The sequence below is a fragment of the Pseudorasbora parva genome, chromosome 4, assembly GCF_024679245.1.
Source record: "Pseudorasbora parva isolate DD20220531a chromosome 4, ASM2467924v1, whole genome shotgun sequence".
In the NCBI taxonomy this organism is placed as follows: Eukaryota; Metazoa; Chordata; class Actinopteri; order Cypriniformes; family Gobionidae; genus Pseudorasbora; species Pseudorasbora parva.
The window spans coordinates 19,451,205-19,469,839 of NC_090175.1; the positions used below are offsets into that span (position 1 = coordinate 19,451,205).

The 18,635-nt window shown below is 36.1% G+C and overlaps 1 long non-coding RNA gene across 1 annotated transcript in view; it reads right to left on the reverse strand.

Moving 5' to 3' along the window:
* Positions 1-17,346, reverse strand: part of LOC137073947 (uncharacterized) — a 112,387-nt gene extending 95,041 nt beyond the window's left edge. Inside the window, exons 1-2 of the long non-coding RNA XR_010904835.1 lie at positions 17,134-17,346; positions 16,106-16,147 (exon numbers count right to left, since the gene is read on the reverse strand). This is a non-coding gene — a long non-coding RNA (uncharacterized lncRNA). The remainder of the gene's footprint in view (positions 1-16,105; positions 16,148-17,133) is intronic.
* Positions 17,347-18,635: the final 1,289 nt, after the last annotated feature.

The window sequence follows — 18,635 nt, forward strand, 5'->3', positions numbered from 1 at the left end:
CACACACGTGCGCACGCCGCCCTTCAAATGTCAAGTCGAGAGAGACAACAGCACAGATCAAGAACGGAATATAATGAGATTCATCGACCTGCCGGCCTTTGCGAGCCCTGGCCCATACGTGTCTGAGTCCAGCGTGCTAAAGGTATGTTTCTGTTAGACATGTACACATAAGCAAAACAATCTATAACAATGCAATACTATTACATATAAAAACACGTTTTACTTACATAATAGGGGTGTAAGAAAATATTGATACACGTGAGTATCGCGATATTATGTTTAGCCATACTGTATCGATTCTCAAAAACACTGTATCAATATTTATATGTTTACATCTAAGATTTGTGGCTTTGTGTTCGAATTAAACCACAGACTGTATAAAACCCAACCGCTAGATGGCAGTGTTATCTCAGATTCAGAACGTAACTGACACAGAGCCAGGGAAGCGCAAGGTGAATGTGTGTGCATTAGCATTAGCAAACCTCACAAGACGATAGAATTATTCCGCTCCCGTGGTTTACAGAGCTGAAGTGTGGACTCATTTTGGCTTCAGCTACAAAGAAGCCACTATGGAAATCGACAAGTCATTTTGTTTGCAAAATAGGCCAAGTTAATATCCAGTACTCGGGAAACATTGAATCGAAGAGCCTGCTTAACACCCTGACGTCATCTGCGCTGCTGAGAAACGTTTCGATAGAATATAGCACATTTTCCTCTCAGTAACAAAATAAACACACTCCAAAACTGACAGCGGTGGCAGCAGAACGAAAGCATCGGATCACAGCAATGTGTATGTGAATATAAAACAAACAGTCATTCAGTCATAAAATGGACTATGCACTTTCTGTTGCTAAATAGTTTAGAAATGAAAAACTTCTATACTGTGAACCTTTAAAACACAAAGAATCCTGCCATCACTTTACTATTTCCCTTTACTTAGATTGCACAAAATAGATTAGTGATATAAATGATACTGTATTAATTAAATAAAACAGTTACTTGTCATGTTTTATGCATATGGTTGTGTTCTTTATTCTTTTAAATTAATCTTTCTAAAAAATGAATAAAAAAGAAGCCTCTTACAATATCTCAATACATCGTATCGTAACCCCTGTATCGTGATACGTATTGTATCGCCAAATTCTTGGCAATACACAGCCCTATTACATAAGTATGTTGCACCATTCCTGTCGGATCCAAATACAGCATCGACCGGAGATTTGTTTACAAACGATCCCACAGTGAAATTAAGTGAACATGTCTTCCCCACGTGAGCTGGAACTTCATTAAAAATAAAGTTCAACCACGCATTCCTAATATTAGGATCCGAAGGAAGCTTATGCAGCGATTGTGTTCTTCTACAACAGGAATAGCGCTATATCTTGCTATATTCTTCGGCATGTTTATTGTTGTTGACCAGCACGAGCCGATCAACTCCATGAGTCGGTGGGCGAGGCTACTGGATTGGACGTTCAGTAGAGGTGTGTGTTTCGAAGCGCTATGACGTAAGAATGAAGCACAAGATCGTTTTCTGGGCCTTGGTGTTTATAAATGCTTTTCTTTGACTAACAAGGAAGTTTTCAGCTCTGAAACTTAGAGGATATTCTTGTATTACCATGACCTTTTATATATCAAAAGCTCAAGGGAAAGTTGATTTCTCAATTCATCACCCCTTTAACTAAATAAAATAAGTAAAATCTTACTGAAAGTGTATTTTACTTAATAGAAAAAAAGTGATCTAAATAATACATTATATTAAGCTGAATTTAGACTGAATAAGTTTTGTTTAACATATTTGCGTCAGACTGTACAATGAGAATAAATGTTGAAATCAAGTTATTTTGTGTGTTTTTTCCCAAGATTAATATTGGGAGAGATGTGTTTGTTTATGTTCAGTTAAGTTGGAATTTATAGGAGATAATGTTATACTGTAAAAAAAAATGGTCGTTTTTTGTTGGTTTAACTTAAAAAAGTAAGTAACCTGGTTGCCTTAAAATTGAGTTTATTGAAATTAAAAATTTAAGTTGATTCAATGAAGGAAATTTGTTTAATAAATAGAAACTCAAAATATTTTTGTATCTGAACCACATAAAAAATTTAATAAATCATGAAAATAGCACTATTTGGCATGTTTCACTGCATCATCAGAAATAAAACACACACAATTACCCAATATGCTTACAAAATCTTTTAATAATATTTTAATAAAAGTTGTCGAATCTCAAAAAATGTTCATTGTATTAACTCAAAATTTCAATTTCAATGAACTCAAAATTAAGGCAACCAGGTAACTTTTTTTCTAAATAATTTTTTACAGTGTATTTATGTATTATGTTAGTTTTTCAGGTTACCATTGAGATGAGTAGAGCCTAATCCTTGAGTTTGTTCAAATAAATGAATTAATTGATGGCATCTTTTTTTAATTCTACCAACTTATTATAGTTTACAGTACAATATTCAGGCTACACGTCTAACACAAACTCGTTAAACAAAATATTTAAAACTGGCACTATAAACTGTTTATATGGCACTATAAAATATGTTATGTATGGGATAGTTCACAAAAAAAGCAGATTCTGCCCTCATTTCAAATGACTGAATGACTGACTGAATGACTGAATGACTGAATGAATGAATGAATGAATGAATGAATGAATGAATGAATGAATGAATGAATGAATGAATGAATCAATCAATCAATCAATCAATCAATACAAGGAAAGGAAATGGCTCAAAGTTGTTTGGATGTTTTTTCCAATTATTTTTTTTTTGCTTTCTGCAAATAAAATGTGAGGATGAGTACATCACAGAATTTTATCTTGGGTGAACTAACTTTAAATAGTTAATTCATCAGTATTGTGAAATGTTATGAACAGCTTAAAAACACAGAGGGTGCTCCGAGTGAACGGAAGCAGCAGCTCAAAGGAAGGTTGAGCTCAGATTCCTATCAGGAAATGCAGTTTGCAGAGAGGAGCAGCATGCCATCTTGCCCCCAGCCACACAATTGCAGTCTTAGATGCATAAATTATAAGCTGTTATGTCTAGTGAGAAGATGTGATGGATTTTATTTATAAAGTTTTTGGGAGGGTAAGGAGTGGGGTTAGTTGCTTACTGAACTCCTGTGTCTTCCAGCATGAGTTTCATGCATAAACATGATCTGCCATAAAGTTTCATTTAATACGAGAGGTCATCTAAACATACAGGTAACTCTCAGGCCTCAGCCTTCAGAGAAATATAAACAAGACTTCCCAATTTAAAAAAAAAGAAAAAGAAACCTTGAGGGAAAAAAAACAGAGGGAGCTTACCTTCTGTTATGAAGCATCTGTTTTGCGACCTGTTTATCCTGCCAGTGTGAGTGTGTCTAACATTTTGTTAGAGGCCGCAATGGTGCTACCAACATTTCCCAACTGATGATAAGAGCTGCCATTTCTGTTACATAGGATAAACACCAAATGGCACAAAAACTAAACTGTACTATCGGAGCAGTAATAGCACTAGCGCAGCACAGGTTTACTCACAGGCCGTTCTCAAACATGGAACACCGTTACTACACAGTGCTGGAAGATCCAGTGAGAAAGCATTGGAATTCGCCAAAATAATTCACATTAAAATTCTGTGCAGAATTCTGTTCTAAACCATAGGTATCAGATGATCAAAATAGAAGAAACATTGTGCCATGAACAAAGTTATAGTTCAGTCCACAAATAACAAACATGAATTAAATGTAGTAACGCTAACAATAACTATTGTATTGGTATTATGGCAAATAGTTGATTTTTATTTTATTTTTACACAGAAAACGAGTAAAGATAATTTATTTTAAAATCACTGAAGCTGTGGTCAGTTTAGTATTATACTATAGAAGAACAATGGTACATATCGTTTGTAGATATTCGAGTAAAAAAATTAATTTACATATACAAATTATGCTTTTGCATATAAATTTTATCTGCATATAAATTCTAGCTCATTGCTTCATTTTTCATTAAACAAACATTAAATATGATTAGTAACTGCACTAATTAATGTAAAACAATTTTATGATTTAATAATTAACTTTGATACATTTTCCCCCAGTGCTACCAAATCAGGTTCTGGCGCCACTATCTAGGTTTAAGTGCATGAGCAGTGCACATCTGGTTCACTCTTTTATAAAATAAATTAAAAGCATATTCATTTTAAAAGTTACAAAATGTTCAAAAGGTGCTGGATAACTGTTCCATCTCAAAGCACTCCTTTAAACTTTTTAATAGAATAACATGCCTGTTTTTTTAAATAAACAGTTGTCGATAATGAAAAGGAAGCTCAATATCTAATTTCCTGTCTTCAGCATAAGTTCCTGAAACAGATTTTGGCAACCTTGAAAATGTTTGGTTCTTAACTGCCATTTAATGCCATTTTACGGAGGATGTTTTGAGCAAGAAATTAGTTCTGAGATGCAAATTTTTATCAGAGAGACCCCTGAAGGTGAGCCAAGCAAATATTAAGAGAACAAACTGTGTGACAGAGGCCCATCAGATCCATTACTGAGCCGATCATACAGCATGTAAATCACAGCGTGCGTCACAGTCAGCAGAGAGGAGCCAGACAGACCAATGACCATTAAGCTGACAGTAAGAAAATGAAGAGTAAAACCACCAACGAACTTGATTCGTTTCTCCACAAGCAAGGTGATTCATAGTCCCCCAGCTATCCAATCCTTGCTGCACTTTTCCCACCTACCTACCTCTGATTAAAGGGCACTTTTTAATATCTGTCTTAAAGCTGTGCCAGGGTCTTTAGAGCAGACGCTGTAACCATCTTTTGGCGAGGGTGAACCATCATTAAAGTCAGGAAAAAACATAAAATACGACACAGAATGAATGTGTTATTTCTCATCTAACAATAAAGTCAGGCAGGCAGGATCTTAATAGAGTGCCACCAATTAATCAATGTCTAATGACAACAAAAGCAGAGACTGATTAGGGCAGAGGAACGACCTGGACGGACATTATGTGCCATCTGTGTGCTGGAAACAAATAACATCTTCACATAATCAGAGCAAACTGCATCTAGCTTTGCTTGTTGTGATTTTAATTTAACCTCCACTGATTGTGGCCAGAGTATTCATTTCCTTCTAGGTGGCAGCCTGTGCCAGTTGGATTGGCTAGATTTCTGTAGCAAGGCAAAACCTTTAAATGTTACTTAATTTTAAAGATAGTTTGTTTTCTTATTAACCACAATAAGTATTTACATTGCAAGATGGCAAACAGCAACATTATAATTTAAAGCAAATTTTACACTAAAAGTAAAATGCTGTCTTCATTTAAGATTGTCAGTGAATGGCTTATATTTTTAGTTTTTCCCAAAGTTATTAAAGTTTTAATAGAAAAAAAAAAAAAAAAAATATTTATTGTTTTACTTTTTGATGCTTAAAAGCTTCAGATCCTTTAGAATTCAATTTAACAACATGAATGACGTAATTTTGCCTCTTTTACACACAGTGCTTTTTTAATTGTACAACCTATTCTTACAACATTAGCAGAGTTCATCAATTCAGACTCGACAGTGTGACCATCTCATTCTGTAAAACTGTAAAATGTATTTTGGAGCACGTGCAATTAAAAAAATCTTATGGATCTTAAATATTAAGGGCCCTATTTTAACGATCTGAAACGCAGGTGTCAAAGCGTGAAGCGCAAGTAACTTTGTGGGCGGGTCTCGGCACTGTTGCTATTTTCCTGGCGGGATAAATGGCTCTTGCGCCCGGCGCAAATCTAAAATGGGTTGGTCTGAAGTAGCTTCATTATTCATAGGTGTGGTTTGGGCGTAACGTGAATAAACCAATCAGAGCGCCAGCCAACATTCCCTTTAAAAGCAAGTGCGCAAGTTCCATTATGGATTGCTATTATTATGGCGTATTTACCAGGCGCACGCCAGGAGCGGTTCACAGCCGACGAGACTGATGTTCTTGTAAGAGCAGTAAAAGACAGAGAAATTGTGTTGTATGGGGATGGGAGAAACCCACCCAAAATAACGTCTGTTAAACAGGCGTCGGTTAAACAGTTTTTTCAGTTTTTCAGTCAATTTTTTTTCCTGGTTCTTGACGGACAAACCAATTTGTCAGATGTCCCTATATACATATATGTCTTCTTGCCACTATTGGGCAAACAGGTCTGATCCTTAATTACTACAATTAGCCTGAATAATTTGTAAGCTAGATTTATGCCTATTTTCTAACATCTTTGTGGCACACCACAATGATTTCGTCATCTCATGTGTTAATATTTTTTTAGTGTAACAATTTAAGATTTGCAAAAATAACTGTTGCATCTGTGTAGATTACATGAGCAAAGTGTGTGCACGTTGTGCACGCTATACATTATGGTCAAGCATGCGCCCTTAAAATAGCATAATGAACAACGCGCAACGCGCCACTGACTTTTGACTAGGTTTTTTCTGGTCAGTGGCGCAATTGTTTAATGGAACAGCAAAATAGCACCAGGGATTGTTTGCGCCGGAACACGCCTCCTTTTTTGCACTGAACCGCCCAGGGAGCGCAAGTTCATTCACTAGTTTAGCGACGTGCTTCTGTGGAGGGAAAAGCGTGATTTGCGTGAGTGTAAAATAGGAATGACACATGCGTTGGTGTACAAAGTCAATTGTGCTGGGTGCAAGATAGGGCACTAAGTCATAAAAAAGCATCTTGATGATCATTTAAGGCATCTTGTATTTTGGGGATAAAAAAAAAAAATAAAAACATAAAAATAAAAATAAAAAAAATCACAATAATGCCAAAAAGCTATCCTTTCATTAAATAACTGCGCAAGCCAGTAGATCGCACAACAGCGCCATGTTCAGGATTTGAAATGTGAAGGCTGTAGTGTTCTAGGCTCACACAACAGTGTTTCAGATTGTTTGAGATCAATTCACAATCAATGAATAGCACACTTGTATGCCAAGAGATTGCTTATGAACTAATGCTAATCAATTATGACAATGTTTACTTTACAGTGTTTATTTTGTTATATGTTTAAAAAAAACATGAAAGCTGAAGCTTAGCCGACATTTAATAAGATTATGGAAGAAAATGCCCTTTATGAAAGGTAAAAATATCATAAATCTGCAGATTTAAATATGTCAAAGCTGATGAACACTGCTTTAAAATAAATTATATTTACAACACAAAAAAAATTGTACTCAGACAAGCGAATGACAGATATTCTTGTCCGAAGGGCAAGCACATGAAAAGGCTTAAATGTCAAGCCCTGTAGTCAGTTGCGCCCCTGAAGTTTCTAAATGCGTGCCTACATTTTTCAACTTAGGAACACAGGTGCTCCTCGGGGTAAAAGTAAGTGTCAAGCCCTGGTGGCTCTAGGTAAAGTTACACTACCGTTCAAACATTTAGGGTAGGTATTAAGTATAAATAATAATACTTTTAACTTTAAAATGACAGTGAAAAAAACATACATTGTTACAAAAGAAATGCTGTTTCAATGCTGTTCTTTTAGAAGAGAAAATGTATCAAGGTTTCTACAAAAAATATTAAGCAGCTAAACTGTTTTCTACTGCGATAATAATAAGAAATGTTTCTTGAGTGCACAAATTATTTCAGAAGGATCACTATACACTGAAGACTGGGGTAAAAATTCAGCTTTGCCTTTATAGGAAAAAACTTTTTAAATTATAATGATAATATTTCACAATATTACTGTTTTACTGTATTTTTTATCTAATAAATGCATTCTTGTTAAGCATAAGAAACTGTTCAAAAATTATTCTTTTTTTAATCTTACCAACCCCAAACCTTTGAAGCTTAATCAACATTCATTTACATTTTGGATGCATACTCTTATCTAGCCAGACCTGAGAATCAGGCCTTAAACTTGTAGGCAGAATTGATTTGTGTGGAAAAGTCAGCAGAGACACTTCGGGGAGTTTAGAAACTCAAATTGTCACTAGGGCAATCTCTCTAAATATTTATGCAGCAACCTGCACAAACTCAAAGCAGACTTCTGGACTTGCGGTGCACAACCTTGGTAAGATAAATTAGATACTGTCTCCTTCAATATTGTTACTAAACGCTTGCTCAGAGAGAATTAATCTTAATTTGCAAAAAGGAAAGGTTTTCTGCCTCAATATCACTCACTCTCTGTGACTTTCATGCTGCTTTTAATTTATCTTTACACAAGCAAATACAAGTTTCTTCGATGGCTATGCAGTTGTTTTCTGCACCAGACTTCTCATTCACATTTTGTCTGATTAGAAAATGTCTGGCCTCATCTTCACCTTTAAAATTCACAAAACTTTTAAACTGGCTGGCTACAGCAAGTTTGGAGCTCACAAAATATCTATTGACAATGAAGTATGCACATATTCAGATTGAACCAGTGCATAAAACCTGGACTTCATGTTGAGAGCAACTTAAGCTCTACAGATCTATATATGAAAGGCATTTGTGAAAAAATGTTGATAACTACAGAATATATATTTTTTATTTTTAAATAATAAGGCCATAAACAAAGTACACAGGGCCAAGCAATAAACATTAAAATACAAACTGTTTTAAAAGCATAGACGCAAGACCTAATCAATATTATACGTTTTAATGCTGTCAATATGCTAGTATTGTACTCTTTATTGTGTATGAAAATGTAAGTAAATGTACGTGAGGTAGAAACTAACTTTATGTAAAAATACACAGATATTCTCAAGAGATCATGTTGTTTTGGGAAATAATAATGGACACCCAACAATAATTATAAATAATTTTAATAGCATGACCATTTAAAACCAGTAATAAAATAGGAAATGGAAAATAGTTCCAAACAAAATTTCCAAGCAACAAAGTTCCAAACAGCAGAACCATAACGCGTCTCGTGTTCTGAAAGATTCCGTGTTTGGAATCAATCGGTTGAATCAAAGATTCAAGAATAACCTGTTTGTTAACGACTGCCTTATTCTTAAATTAATCAGTCGTTTGAATGAATGACTCAATGACTCACTCATTAAAGGGTCATGAAACCCTCCTGCTGCAGCAGTGTTTTTTCACACCTTCGATTTGAAAAGGCTTCTTAAAAGGGGAGTGGTTGACTGTGAAAAGGTGGGATGGGTATTGTGTGGAAAGAGGGAATGGTTTGCATAAATAGGGGAGTGTCATTAGGTGCATTAAGATTAGCAATACCAACAGCAGCAGTTACAGCGGTTCTGAGACAGTGATGTTCTTGGTTCACGTTGGCATTGTTTACAACAGTGAGATTAGATGAGGGATGAGTACAGCGAAGAGAGCTATGAGACATTAAGTGGCATGGAGCAGAGATCGTAAGTTTTTCAGCTCTTCAAATCAGCATAATTCAGTGAGAAATGAAAACAAATATTATTCTGTATAACGAAATATTTTGTTATGTGATAACTAAACTGTATTTGTCCAAATATGCACGCTGTTTGGCAAGATGAACAACACGCCGACGTGATAAGAGAACATGAACCACCCACGAACATGCTAGCAAATGCGATAGAGGTGTAATACTGCCTTTAGGTGCTCTCGGAATTATCGTAAATACGAGTTTCCTAGGTAAAAATTGCACATGAACGCCCTCACATTTTGAAACTTGAATGCAATGATTTCGTAATCACGACTTCAGAAGTCGGAATTATAAAATTTCCGATGGCACGTGAAGGCAGCATAATTCTAGATCGGGGTAAAAGCGAAGGGGTTTGAGGTTTATAGTCTCGACTGTGCATCTGAAGCGCAGAGTGACTCGCGCTGGGTTGCCATGACGATCCGCGCTGTCACTCGGCAGCTAAATATATGTCCAAATATGCACACTGTTTCACTAAGAGCCCGAACATCCGGTTTAGTGCATGTCTATGACCACAAATAAAATGAAATAGTGGCTTTTGATTCTTGTTGATATTTCATCAAAAATATTGTTCATTAGCATACAGATCGGTCATTTTGCACTCCTGACATAAATTAGATTAGGGCTGCAACGATTCATCGAGTAACTCGAGTTAATCGAATCAAAAAAATCCTCGAGGCAAAATCATCTGCCTCGACGCTTCGCTTAGTCCATTTAACTACACACAGATATTGCAGAAAGGCATTTTTTGTGTAAGGACTCGGAGTATGAGCGGATTGCGGTTATATCCGCGGTTCAGGTGCGTAAACATCCCAAACATTGCAGGTGGATGAGAGAAATCGTTAATATGTTGATTTTAATAAAGACGCGGAACTCTCATATCACGCTAAAACGCAATGAATGCGTGTCGTTCTTTAATTTTCGTTTTCAGCTCATGTCGAGATCTAAAGACCGCAATGCGAGAGAGAGAGAGAGCGGGTGGGCATATGCACTGGTAATATCATTTAATATCGCTGTTTTTAAATGAAGAAAACTGTGTGTTGAGCTTCAGGATGCAACGCTGAACATTTAAGTTTCATTTGCGGCAGTTCACGCGTCAGCTGAGGAGATACGAGCAACTCCAAACACATGAACTCGATGGAGTTTGCAGCTTTGCACATGGATCACCGTCATTGTGATGTGTGTGAAATGAGACTTTATATATCCTACTTGATAATATCTTCGAAATGCACCATTAGATGTTCTCAATACTAGGCGCAACAAATATCAGAACAAGCTGTAACGCGCGCGCGCGCGCGTGTGCGTGTTGTGTGTGTGTGTGTGTGTGTGTGTGATTAGCAGCGCTCGTGCTTTCAGAGCTCAGAGCTGCGTGATTTCATTGATTTGTGTAATTTAAATATCACACTTTAATCATATTTATAGCTACTAACTTAAAGCAAGCTGTGTTACAATGATGAATGATTAGCTCAAAAGATCAGCATGTGTGATGTACTTTAACTGAATTAAACATATCTCGCGTTTGATCATGTTCTAGCGGTTATTCCTCCGTGTGATGTATAGGTTGTCGACCCTGGTTTATGTAAATGTAATTTTGCCAAAATAATTTTTTTTGTTTTGTTTAGCAACCTACTTCAGTGTAGCTAATATGTGACGATAGCATCGCGCTTAACACGGAGGATTTGAAGTTGTGACGATCGGGTGCGGGTGGATGGTTTGCTTCTAACAGCTGATTCGGTGACGATATAGCTGATCTGCACATCTCTTGTTCAGTTAACCTGTCCAATATGTTTTGCTTCAGTAAAGGAGTAAATAAGACAGTAAATGCTTATGTCATGCCTGAGCTGAAGCTGATACATGAAAGTTAAGTTGCACAACATAAATACAATGTTTAGTTATTTATATTATTTATAGAATATTTATAGAATATTAGAATATTTATATTATATAGAATTTATAGAATATTTATATTATTTATATTGGCATTACTGTTATTTATATTACTACTATTTAGATTTATTGGTTGTAGGTTTAGTTTTAGATTGAACTATGTTTACCTTTTTAAAGTAATTTGAAATAGATTTTTATTTAATATAATATGGCAATTGTATGCATTAAAATTGTTTAGTTTCACAGTTATTAATGTATGCAATTTCAGCAATAAAACTTAATTTTTCTAAAAAGAAGACAAATTAGATGTTAATTTTAAGATACCCGTCTTATTGTCTCTTATTGCTCTTTAATAAAGAAAAAGTAATTATTATCCGATTAATCGATTAATCGATCGATTAAGTGGTAGATTAATCGATTACAAAAAGAATCGATAGCTGCAGCCCTAAATTAGATAGTCAACTTGCAGGTTCGGCGTGCGATTCCTCAAGTTATTTTTACTTTACCGAGCCTTTGGTATACTACAGTGCAGTGATTGGACTGAATGAGCTTTGTCATTAATATATATTGAGAATCGCTCAGAACGGTCGACGTCAGCATTTCAGCAGCCCATACTTGGGCCATACACGCTGACGTCAGCATTTCAAACCGGAAGACAGAAATTGCTCTGAAATTATTATTTTTTTCACATATGAATAACATTAATGAGTACCTTTAGTGTTTTCAATGATGTGCAGCCTTTACATATCTGTTGACATCTCAAAAAAAGTGTTTGGGGGTTTCATGACCCTTTAAGACTCACCTACTGCCCCCTACTGGGGGTTTAGTTTCATATACAATCGTTCGTTTTAATCAAACCAAACATGACAAGTGTGAACGCACCCTAAAACATCTCGGATTGACGGTCAGACAGAAAACATCGAGCTATGATCGCATTTGCCCCCGTTGTACGGCATTTGTATTGCAATTAGAACACGATTTGCAATATTTTGAAAATAAAATAATATTGATTGAGATTTTGGAAAATTGTGTCTCCCAAACTTTATTAAAATTCAGTCATTTTAGATGTAAGAACATTTTCAGACTTGAGCATAGTTACGCTAGTTTTTTATTTACAATTTTTACATGATTACCAGATCTAGTGTGAGGAAACAAGCACAGAAATGCCAGATCCAGAGCTGCTGTGTTTATTATGATCACACTTCCCATCCTCCTCATCAAAGTAGTGGTGTAATCCACATCTGTTAGCCAAGGGTTGTTCTTTGCTCTGTTTTTTTTTTTTTTTGTAAATAAAAGTTTTTAAAAGCGATAGCTGATTCGAACGAGTGATATTCCACAGCGGCACCCTGTTTTACTCTTCAAGTTCACCGTCGCTGCACTGTCATCATCGTTTAAAGACCGCCCCAGCGTTTCTGATTGATGCCACGATTTTCTTTTTGGTACTAAATAATTTTTTTGCGTCAGATCCTCTTCATTGCGCATTTTTAGCAGTGAATGTTGGCTGTGAGCAGTGAGCACCGGTGAGAAACGACAGTGAACCAATCACTGTGCAGGCACACGGAACGTGCATGTCACCCCAGCAACAAGCCATACAACAAACTCATGTCTACTGTCTTCTACCTTGGTGCTACAGTTCTCTTATACACCATGGGCTACTACCCTTCACATCGCATGTTCCGGCGATGTGACTATCGCTCACGCACACATCACGATGTCGATGTTAAAACAGAATATTGTCAGCCCTAGTGGACATGCACCAACGATGATAATTTCAGACTCCTCCATGATTTCCAAGTGGGAGAACTTGCAAAATAGCAGGGTGTTCAAATACTTATTTTCCTCACTGTATATCTTCACTTTGTGCTTCGAACTTGTCAATGCGAAGCGCTGCAGCTGTGCACTGTGACTACATGTTGCTTCAAGTGCATCATCCATCATCATCGAGCCTTTCTTATTATAATACTTTAATAGCATATCTTGTTCTGCCCCATCTATGATGTTGCTGCCTCAATAAAAAGCTGCGCTATTCATTTAAAATAAATATTTACTTGTTTTTAATCAATGTATTTTACAACCATTTTACCAGATTAAGTGCTACAATTATTCACTTTTATTTGTTCCCCTCTAAATGCAAATTGTTGTTTCCACAAAATGTTGTACAATTATTGTGCACTCATGATTTTTCTAGAGTAACTTTTTTTTCTTTATAATTAAGTTTTCTGTATTTAGTAGATTGTGTTTAAGCTATAAAACAGTGTGTGGCAAGCAGCGGGGCGAGGGACCGGGTGAGCGGGTCGGTGACGAGTGCTAATGAGTGCACGCCTGCGCTACACACTGGTTTCGTCTCGTGGCCGAGTGACAGGAGCATAAAAGGAGGAGCGAAGGCAGCGAAAGACGAGAGAGGACCAGGCCTGGATTTTATGTTATGTTTTGTTTACGTTTTGTTGAGTGTGTGCGGGCAGTCTTCCGTGAGGGGCTGCCCGCGTTTTATTATGTGTGTGTTTGTGCGGGCAGTCGTCCGTGAGGGGCTGCCCATGTTACTTTTGTTTTGTTTGTTTATTTTGATTTAAAAGTCTTGGTTGAACGTTTGCCGATTCCCACCTCCTTCCTTCCCATCTACGAACTTCGGTACACAGTAATTATCAGTTCAACACACTGAGGTATAGAAATTCTATTCTATTCTAATTCTATTCTAATTTTCAAACAAAACTGTGCTGGGATCGGATCCGTATCTGTATCGGCCGATACCAAGAATTTTTGGAATTGGATCGAAAATGCTATCAGTGCATCCCTATGCCGTACCAGGTTTAAGTGGAAGCACAACTTGAACCATTCTAAGAACCATTCGGCCCTACGGTGAAAAGGTGGCTTATGTAAACAGGTGAGATATGGAAAATATCGGATATGGTTAAAAGATCAAATTATGCACGTCTTACAGTGTAAACGTAGCCTAAATTATTCCATGTGACCAGATGGGAACCCTGTCATGTGACTGCAGTCTTACCCATCTCTAAGAGATCAAATAAGACATCAAGATCAGCTAAATATGTGTAATAAATTATTACAAGTTTAAAAAAATATATATATAATTTAGGTATGAGCACCAAACTTCTCAGAAGCCTACTCATTAAAACAGAATCTTTAAATGACTAGACTGTAAACAAAATATATAATTCAAAGATTCCAATGAATTATTCAATGTATTTAGATAAAGTAACAGATTTGATGACTTAGAGTTAAGCATGTAAAAATAAAACATTTTGATTTGAGTTTCTTCCCAGAAATGATCCGTTATGATGCACTTTTTTAATTATTTACTATAAAATGCATGCATTACTGTTATCACTTTAGAAATATGAAAACGTGAGAGAAGGCTTTTACACTGATAAACAAATGAAGACATAGTATCAATGTGAGCTCGGCAAGCTCTGTTTTTTTGCTTTTGCTTGTACTGTAACTTCAGCAGCTCCAGTCACTTGAAGCAAAGGTTTTTTTTTTTTTTTTTTTTTTTTTTAATCGAACAGAGGCATTTTTTTTATGATGATGACTTTACACCAGCCGTTTTGCACATCAGTTTGCACACTCATATTGGCGCCCTTTGTTTAGTCATGAGCACACATGATCATTTTTAAATTAATTTTCCTTTTTTAAAGAAAATATTCTACTCTGCCTCTTAAAGAGTTGGTTCAAAGCATTTAAAAGTACAATACAGAAGCAATGACCGATGTCATAATTTGTTTAACAACTTAATTTGTGACTTCAAAGGTAAGCTTTTCAGGCTCTAATGTTTAGCTTGTCTACTGTATTTGAGGATGTCAACTTGACAGCACTAAAATGTTGCTGTTCTTATTAGCAGCATTTCACCAGCAGTCAAATAAAGGTTCACACCAAAAAAAAGAGTTTAAAGAAAGTGACAAGAACGGCAAGACTGTCATACATCAGCATAGATCTCCGTCAGATGTCATGAAGCAGACAGACAGGCAAGATCAAAAAGATTGAACGTTGGATGCATCTCTCTGATAAAATATACTGTCCCAGAACAGAATGAAAGTGAAATTCTGACATTGTTTTCAGTCTGTGTATAGAGTGACATAATCAATCTGGGCCAGGGCCAAACTGATATTTTTGTGAACCAAAAACCATCTGACATATACAAACTTACAAATACTCAGTGACAAACTACTTGAGAACTTAAGGGCTGAAATTAAAACTCCACTGGACAGAAAAAATGAAACCTTGAATGGCATTGAAGCCTTAATTGAAAGTGTACAAAAAGCGAATAGGCAAAAATCACCCACCTGACAAAAAAAAAAAACTTCCTTTGCATAAAAAAATACCTCTTGATGCTCTGAACAATTCTAGAGTATTGCACTAATCTAACCAGAATGGCACTTCAGAATGGTAGATTAGTATTAAAACATTCAGAACAAAATCATATTCTGGTAACCTTATTCACCTATATGTAGTGGCTCGTTTCCACTGAACAGTACCGTACCACTTTTTTGGCACCCTTCTCTTGGGGTACATAGCAGTATTAAAGGGTGGAGCTAGACTCACTGCAGAACGTTGATTGGTTGACAGAAAATGCGCATGCTTTTTCAGCTGTCCTTGCAGCCTGCAGCCTTGGCTCAAACAATGCGTGTCTTCTTATGCCAACAATCAAATGCAGAGAAGTAAGAACAAGATCTATTGTATGTTGCCCACTGTTGTTTACTTTGCCTTGTTCTTCTCCGCACACAAATTTCATTGATCGTAAAAGTACTGTACCGTACCACTTGGTGGAAACGAGCCATTACTGCAATTCATGTGTCCCGTCTGTTTAAAGGTTCATATTTTCATCCACAATAAAAATGGAATAATGAAATGAACGTACTCACCACCACCATGATGTTCCAAACATGTACTGCTTGTTTTCTTCTCTGAAAAACAAATGAATAAATAGAACTGGAGTTAAAGAATGCATTCTTTTCTATATTCAAGTGAATAAAAAATATGGAACTTTTCAGGACCATGTTTTAATGGACTACCACTGAATGAATAGCAACTTAAATGTTAGTCTTTTCTCAAACAAAGTTATCAGATAGCTTCAAAAGTCCTGCAATAAAATGGAAGACACAAATGGACTGCTTATGATACTTCTTTTTATTTGAGTTTTTACTTATTCATTTAAAGAAACACTAAACTTGTTCAAAAACATCCCTGTTTTGTCATTTTCTTTATGGTTTCTAGATCGAAAACTTTGGAAAATACCTGCTCGGTTTCAAAAAGCCTGCTCCACCATAGCTTTACTTTCATGACTCCGTTACAAGGCATTTTTCTTCAATTCTTCAGCTTTATTATTTTTTATTTATTTATTTTTGTGCTGAGGAGTACTTACATACCTTTGTGGGTCTGCTTGTAATAACAGTGACTTGTATTGTTTCATGACTGTGAGAGTTCCTTTAAAATGAAAGGCACCAGTTTCTTTCTTTTAAACAAAATGTACTCAGTCTCACCTCCCATGTCTCTCTAGGTATCTTCCCCGTCTCTTAACTTTTCTCTTTCAACATTTTGCTGGCTGAACTTGGGTTGCCTGACAACGTGTCAGCGCATGCTTTAATGCCTTTTATGCCTTGTGGCTGGATAAAAGACAAAACTACATACATTCAGAAAATCTTTTTTAAACAAATCTTGGTTGGTTCATGTTTGTTGAGTAACGGTGAATATAACGTATATCAGAGAAAGTAGCTATTTTCAACTTGTCCCACAACTTCAAAACTGCAGAATGTAGCTATTCACGTAACAAAGCATCTCTACAACCATCTGATATTTCTTAAAATTACTATACACACGCTAACGCCATGTATATCGTGTTTGTGTATGTATAATGTTTGTGTTCGTGTCTTTACAGTAGGCCTAACTTTACCTGTCGTTCACGAGCGGCGCGTGCAGAGGAAGTGAACTAAAGACTGTCTTTTTCGGCGCCATTCGGCGGCAAATATGACGCTTATGCAGGTTTATTCCAATCGCTTGTAGGTAAACGTCCACTTCATTTTGCGCTCTTTTTCTTCTGTGTGTTCGGGCTTGGCTGTTTTCTTTAGTGAATAGGCGCTACATAATCCAACGCCAGAGTAATTTGATCGAGTGATTCTTTTCCGACTGAATCACGAATCGAATGAATCAGACCATTTTGACCAAACGACTGCCGATTCAATGAAGAAAAATTGTGATTGATTCGCGAAACGTTCATCGCCTACTGCAGTCAAAAATACCGGGAAAATGTCAGAGTTTGTCAACACTATCTCTCTAAATATGTTTTTATAATTAATATAAAAATTATCATAATAATATTTTCCCATTTGTTTCCTGGAACGTTTGTACCTTCAAAAGTGAAAACATTTAAATATACCTGAAGAAATGATGTCTAATTCATTTATGATTTATCCGTGCACTTCATTATTGTCATGTGCTTTTGTAATCTTTAATCAAAATCTCTTCTCTAATGATATGTTTACTGATGCAAGAACACATGGGACAACCTGCTGTCACTCACATTTAAAATAAATAAATTAATCACAGAAAGAGCAAACCACAAGGACAAAATCAAGTCATGCACTTTTTTTTTTCTTTTTTCTTTTTTTAAAAAAAGCGTTTCACTTGGATATCAACCCTCTTATCAACCCAATCAACCCAACTTGGATAACAACTCAAAAAAACACCTTCCTGGTTCTACTCTTATGCTGCATTCCAGGCAACCCTTTTTTAAACCTTTAAACCTACACACTAAGGGGTGGCCAGGAGTAGCAGCGGCTTGCATACATGCCATCGCTATAATTAATCAATCAAAAACGTACTTTAGCTTTTCATCTAAAACAAAATTAATTTCCTATTATCACTGTAAAGCTGCTTTAAGCAATCTGTGCGTAAAAAGCGCTATATAAATGAAAATGCTTTGGCTCTATGCACACCTTCACAATATAATACACATTTTTTAGTACGCCTAATTGTTATTTAAATATAATAATACTAGCCTACTACTAATTCTACTACTAATAACGATATAAAATGCACTAATGATAGATGAACATGAATAATAATCATGTTGTCCGTTTTCGCGCAAACTGATTTGCCAAAATCTAAACAGGGATGTAGATGAGCGCCAGCCAATGAGACTGAGTTTGCACATTAGTTCCTCCCACTACCGGAGAAACTGCATATCTTCTGCTTGTTCTTAAAGGACAACTCTAGCGAATTTTTAAGTATATCTTGATCATTATATCTTTGTGAGTACAGTCTATGGAAATAAAACGAACCGGATTGGTGCTTGCAACAATTTATTACAGTTAATGCCCAGAGCCCCCATTCAGCTAAAACGGCAGTTATGGAGGCAAAGACGTCTTTGTGCCTCTCAACAGACACAAAATACAA